The sequence below is a fragment of the Coregonus clupeaformis genome, unplaced genomic scaffold, assembly GCF_020615455.1.
Source record: "Coregonus clupeaformis isolate EN_2021a unplaced genomic scaffold, ASM2061545v1 scaf0334, whole genome shotgun sequence".
In the NCBI taxonomy this organism is placed as follows: domain Eukaryota; kingdom Metazoa; phylum Chordata; class Actinopteri; order Salmoniformes; family Salmonidae; genus Coregonus; species Coregonus clupeaformis.
The window spans coordinates 294,604-301,963 of record NW_025533789.1 but is presented as its reverse complement, the minus strand read 5'-3'; positions in this window follow the sequence as shown (position 1 = coordinate 301,963).

Genomic DNA, 7,360 nt, shown 5'->3' with positions numbered 1-7,360 from the left:
GGAAACCTAGGAAATCCTTTGGTTTAGGCCTACTTGTCCCAACGCGATACCATGGACATATCCACTTTGCATGATATATGAATGGCAAAGGAATATAGGAGATCAACTTTATTCAGTCAGTCCGACACCTTTTTTAAACTAGTCAACACTTGCTGTTCAGTTGTGTATCAAAGCACAGTAAATAGCCTATGCGCCACGACTCTGCATGGCTGGCTATATGAAACGTGAAAGAAAATAAATAAATGTGCCAGAACCATAATTAGGTTGGCTAAGGGGATTTCTACTCATTGTTACCACTTACATTACATGGGACGTGCGAATTCACAATCATCATGCTCTCTCCCTCCTCCGTGTAAAGAAAGTAGACTGCAATCAACTACAGCGCACACAAATTTAACCGGGAGGCGGGACAGACCGCAGACTGCGTTTCCCTGTCATCGCTTGTGACTAACAGGCGCCTATCCTATCAATCGCGCGCTAGAAGATGCATATTGTTCATTTTAGCGGGAGGGGGCTCGACGGACTAGCGTATTTTACATTTTAAATGAAAAGTAGCCTAGTTAATATGAATTGGAAAAAAGTTACCGGCTGAAAATGAGTCTGTTACCGGCTGATTAGCGGACTGCCGGTGCTAATGGAAAACACTGCCTCATAGTACCTAACCTGACTGAATCCCCACAGTGCCAGTGTATGTGTGTGTGTGTGTGTGTGTGCGTGCTTGTGGTGTGCATACCGTGTTTAGTCTACGGTTGGTTGTGTCGTAGTAAATATATTATGTTATAGCTTGGTCTGGCTAAAATTTTGTGCATGACCCATCTTGTGTTGGGCCTTCGGATTTAATACAATGGACAAAGACTTCTATCTTGTCGGCCTTGTCAGCAGGTGGCTAAGAACAACACCCACGCCATAGGTCTCTCAGTCCTTCCAACTCACGAGTTCTCCCATGACACACACAAACACAAACACACACACACACACACACATTATTACTGATAACACACGCACACACAAAATCCCCTCTTTCGGCTGAACATTTTCCCAAAACACACACACACACACACACACATTATTACACACACACACATTATTACTGATAACACACGCACACACAAAATCCCTTCTTTTAGGCTGAACATCTGAAGACAGACAACCCGACTCAGAGCCAATGCAATGGAAGTGACCTCGACCAACTCATCAGGACCAATCAGAAGATCAGAACTCCTAGAATCAACCTACTTTATTTTATTGTATAAAATGTCAGCACACAATGTTTAGGGCGCGCTCTCAGATATCTCCCTACGAGATTGACGAACGGGTCCGTGCACGCTATTTACAGATATCTTTACCTCTGAATAAACTGCCTCATATTATACAATTATCCACCGTGTCCGAAAGTCTCTACTTGGTCTCCGTTCTCCAGTAAACTTGTTTTATCAACAAAACTTGGTAGCAGAGGGTGGTTTTCTAACTCTGAATTCGGTCCATAAAAGTTGATAGAGACAGGAGACAAGTAAGAGACGGATCTGAAAGGACGGGTGACCTGTCCGCAGGAGCAGCCGGGAATCCAGCTCGCCTCAGGAAACTGATCTAGACGGCCGTCAATACAAAGGTAAGCAGAACCTGTTAAAACAAAATCTGCATATTGTATTGTAGGATAAACCCAAATTATGATCAGTAGTACTGGGCGTGAGTATGGATTACTGATAAATTTATAACATATCTATTATGACTCAAAAGGCACATATGTAAAGATATCTGAATTTTTTAGGTTCTTACTGTTGAAATGTGACTCTCTAGGGGAGGAGTCTAGTTACAGGTTGTGGTTCACGAGAGACGGACCCTTTTATTTTTTGCTGTTGATATCTGAAATCTTAGGTTTTTACTGTTGAAATGTGACTCTAAGAGAAGAAGTCTAGTTACAGTGGTTTTATTTCCTGTTGAAATGCGGCTTTCTAGTGAGAAGCCTATTACAGTTTTTGGTTCACAAGCGATGGACCCTTTTATTTGATCCACAAGAGAAGGATCTGGTGACTTGATAAAAAGATTCAGATAGTCGGGTTGAGTTAATTCCGTGAGAATCCAAGTCCAGAAAAGGTTCTCCCGACTAGACGCCAGTTGAATGGTTTAAACGACTGGGAGTCTCCTTGAGGAGAATCAAAAAATATATAATAAAAAATACAAGTTCAGATAGTCGGGCAATTTGGTTGACGTGGCACTCAACTATATGTACTGTGAGGAACTTAAACTGAATTCGTGTGTTGATGCTGATATGTAATGAAAAATGTAATTGTTGAAATGATAACCTGAATGTTGTGTAAGATTGGCCGTTTCATGAGACTAACTAGTTGATAACTTTTAAGAGGACCACCGAGTCCTATTTTGCCTGTTATGTAGCCGCTGCGCTAAAAGCTGACTTGAACTTTTTCCCTCTTGCGGTGTTGGTATTTCAATAATTCCTAGAATTAGATTGATAATTGTTTTGGAAGCGCTCGAGTTTGCTAATATATTCTTCCAAAAGGGCGATTCTGATACCTTTTGGGAAAATATATAATAATTCGAATAATTGAAAAACAATAATAACTTTTGCTAAATAATTCCTAAAATTAAATTGATAATTATTTTGGGAGCGCTTGAGTTTGTTAATATATTGTTCCAAAAGGGCGATTCTGATACCTTTTGGGAAAATATATAATAACTCGAATACCTGAAAAACAATAATAACTTTTGCAAAATAATTCCCAAAATTAAATTGATAATTATTTTGGGAGCGCTCGAGTTTGCTAATATATTGTTCCAAAAGGGCGATTCTGATACCTTTTGGGAAAATATATAATAACTCGAATACCTGAAAAACAATAATAACTTTTGCTAAATAAATCCCTAGAATTAGATTGATAATTATTTTAGGAGCGCTTGGGTTTGTTAATGTATTCTTCCAAAAGGGCGATTCTGATACCTTTTGGGAAAGTATATAATAGCTCGAGTACCTGAAAGACAATAATAACTTTTGCAAAATAATTCATGGGATTAAATTGATGATTGTTTTGGGAGCGCTCGGGTTTGTTAATATATTGTTCCAAAAGGGCGGTTCTGATAGGCCTACCTTTTGGGAAAATATATAATAATTCGAATAATTGAAAAACAATAATACCTTTTGCAAAATAATTCCTAATAATAAAGCATTGAACATTTTTTGTGTACGAGGGTGGGACATCAGAGATAAATCTCAGTCAGCGCCAAGAATACATTGCTGGATTCGGCCAGTGACGGGCTAAGAGCACCAAGATAGACTGTATAACCATGGCAACCACTACCGTCCCAAAACTCAAATTTAATGAATATCTAGATCAAAGAATACAGGATAGAGCGGGAGGGAAAGAACAGTATAAGACAGTAAAGAAAGTGTGGGAGGGAGTGAGACTCAAATGGACACAGGCAGGTTACTTTAGCGGGGGTGCCCCGTCTAAAGGGCAACTCATCTCTATGGAGATAGAGCTAGGGGGAGGCAGTGAGGGAAGGAACAGAAAGTGAAGTGAAAAGGAATAAGTCTCACTTATTCAAGAAGGAAGGGACTAAACACAGAGAGAGAGCAGAGGCTGAGCTAAGGATAGGTACGTGGGCAATTGAGGAAACACGACGAGCACACCCATACAAGAAACCAGACATGATGGGTGTGGTGATTGAACCCACAACTGAGACAACACCAATAGTGGGGACACAGTCCATGAGTGACATACCAGCGCCCTCAGCACCACTGTATCCGACCCTGCCACAGGAAGCGAAGAGCACACCACCCGCATACACACCCACTCCTCCAACTAACCCTTATAACCCATTCCTAAGTCCTGCAGTGGTACAAGCGCCTGTGTTCGTGGTGCAAGGAGGACACCTAGTGGGGAACATGGCACTAAGACCATACCATTGCTCTTCCAATGGGGCCCTTCCAATTTGAAGCATCAATTCCTATATTGTCCCAACTGTCCAATCAACCTATTAGGAAGGGACCTATTGTGCAAACTGAAATGTTCAATCTACCTTACCGAAAAGGGTGTGGAGGTTTCCATTGATCCCATTACCTCCACACCAGTTCATCCAGTTAGGGTGCTGATGCTACCCATCATCCCAACTCCAGTGCTCTCCCTGACCCAAGAAATATACTGGTTGAAGTGCATCGAATCCGGCCAAGGAACCCCTGAGGTTCAATTCAAGTTCAACCAGCTGAGACAACTCATTTACACATTTCACCCATACAAGACTCCTCAAGCTGAAATCCACTGTACACTTAATGTGACTGATAATGATGTCAACCCATATACCGATGACTGGGATGAAAACATGATGCACCTGACACCAACAATCAGATGTTGTACCATAGTGTGTGGACAGGAAGGAGTGGCTGCTCCGGTTATCCTACCTTCCCATTTGAAATCCTGGTACCTACTGGGCGAAGAATCTGCTCCCCATGTTACACTGGCAGTTGGAGACGGTTTTGAAGCAAGGAGCCTTGGGCCTATGATCAGAAGAGCATCCAAACTCCAGTGGGAACTCACCCAAACTCCAGGAATAACCAAAGCCACCACTGAGAACATGTGGAGGTTTATGACAGTTGACACAGAGGAACATTGCCTTCCTGAACGTTTGACTCTCCCAAGACACCATGGTAAACCTTACACAGACCACCCCTCATCACAAGCACTGCTTTCCACCATTGATGAAGGCATATGGACACACACCCCATTTGATGTTGGACAACTACAGGTGGCACCAGTCACCATCACCTTACTCAACCCTGATCAAATTCCTATCTACCGAACACAGTACCGTCTGAAACCTGAACAGACCAGGGGGATCAAACCAACCATAGATGGGTTGTTGGGAGCTCGTGTCATATATCGCACTGTGTCTCCATGGAACACACCAATCTTACCAGTCTTGAAAACAGGAGGTGAAACATACCGGATGGTACAAGACTTCCGAGCAGTGAACGACGTCACTGCACCCATTGACCTACCTGTCCCTGACCCTCACATTACACTGAGTAATCTCTCACCAAAACACCAATACTTCACCGTTGTGGATCTGGCTAATGCCTTCTTCAGCATTCCACTGGATGAGGCTTCACAGCCTCTCTTTGCCTTCACATATGAACATCAACAGTATACGTATTCGGTTCTTCCACAGGGTTACAGGTGTTCTCCCGGAATCTTCAATCATATCCTAAAGACACACCTGGCTGAATTGAAAATCCCTGAAGGAGTGATACTCATCCAATATGTAGATGACCTTTTGCTGGGGGCTCCCACATCTGATCTCTGTCTACAAATGACAAAAACCCTACTTGACTTCTTGGCTGTCAAAGGCTACAAGGTCAAAATGAGCAAAGTCCAGTCCTGTCGCAGAACTGTCCTTTTCCTTGGCAGAGAAATCTCAGGAGAAGGTGCTGGTCTCTCGAAATCCCACCGAGATTCCATACTCCATCATCCACGTCCCACCACAGTGTCAGGCATGTTGTCCTTCCTGGGGTTGACAGGGTACAGCCGTACCCACATCCCTGACTACACATCCAGGACTGAACCACTGAGAGAAATAGTGAGAGAAGCAGGACCAAGAAACTTACACTCCTCACTTACCTGGACACCTGAAGCATCAACAGCGTTTGCTCTCCTAAAAACCGATCTCTCGGTGGCAGCAGCTCTGACAGCACCCGACTACAAAAACAAATTTCATCTTGATGTTTCTGAAAAGGAGGGGTTCACTTCTTCCATCCTTTTTCAGAAACAAGAGGGGGAGAGAGAGAGTACTGATGTATCATTCATCTAAGTTGGACCATATTGAAGCAGGTCAGACAACATGTTCCAGGTACGTGGCTGCAGTGGCAAAAGCTATTGAAAAACCGCCCACCTGGTAATGTGCCACAAATTGGAAATCCATACGCACCATGGGGTTGCAGCATATCTGATGAGCAAGGAATTCACGTTCAGCGCTGAAAGAAAGAACAAAATCCAGAATAAATGCACCCAATCACACATTACTTTTGTCAACACCCCGACAAAAACATGGCAGACGACTCAATGCAGAAGAAGGGTTGGCACACTCCTGCGAAGAGAGGGCGGCACAGGAACTGAAACTGCGACCAGACTTGGGAAACGAACCCCTTACCAATCCTGATCTATGGTTGTACACCGATGGATGCTGCTATAGAGGAGAAGAAGGGAACATAGCAGCATATGCAGTGGTACAGCAGCTTCCAGACGGGTCACACGTGACCCTGGAATCAGACATCATCCCACAACCTGCCTCAGCCCAACTAGCTGAGATCATTGGTTTGACTCAAGCCCTGGAAAAGGCTGAAGGAAAGACTGTGAACATCTACACTGACTCAGCATATGCTCATGGAGCAGTCCATACAGATGGACCACAATGGGTCAGACGTAACTTCACCACAACAGGAAACCTTCCGATCAAACACAAGGCACAAATGGAGAGACTGATAAAAGCAGTCTCACTACCTGAGCAGGTGGCCATCATGAAGTGCAAAGGACATCAGCAACTCAAGAACAAAGTCAGCGAGGGAAATGACGCAGCTGACAAAGCAGCCAAGAAAGCTGGGGGCTACACTCCAAGACAGATGGTGCTGCAGACTCAACCAGCTAGAACAGAACTCACAGACCAACACATAAAGGAACTACAATTCACAGCGGGCCCGTATGAGCACTCGGTATGGGGACAGATGGGAGCCACCAAAGGACCTGATGAACTTTGGAGATGCCATGACGGCAGGTTGGTGGCCCCAGCTAATCTCTGCCCCGAGCTGATACGTGAGGCTCATGGGCCCACCCATGAAGGGAAACTCAAAACTTTACAGAAGGTTTCCCATATTTGGTGGCACCCACACATTAAGGACATGACAGACTTGTTTTGTGATGAGTGCAGCATTTGTGGCAGCCACAACCCAAAGAAACCTTTCCAAACACCCATGGGTTCATACCCAGTACCTAATGCATGTTTTCAGGACATTAGCATAGATTACACTGACATGGGGGCTGATAATGTAACTAATGGGAAAAGGTACTTATTGGTAATGGTAGATCGATTCTCCAAATGGGTTGAGGCAATACCAACAGCACGTGAGGATGCTAGGTCAGTTATTAAGTGGCTGCAGACTGAACTCATACCAAGGTATGGGGTTCCAAGACAAATTCGATCCGACAACGGGTCCCATTTCAGTAACCAACACCTGAGACAGGTGGAGGAGAGGTTCGGCATTGTGCACAAGTTTGGGTCTGTGTACCGGCCGCAATCTCAGGGCCTCGTGGAACGCGCCAATCAAACTTTGAAGGCTAAGATAGCCAAGGTATGT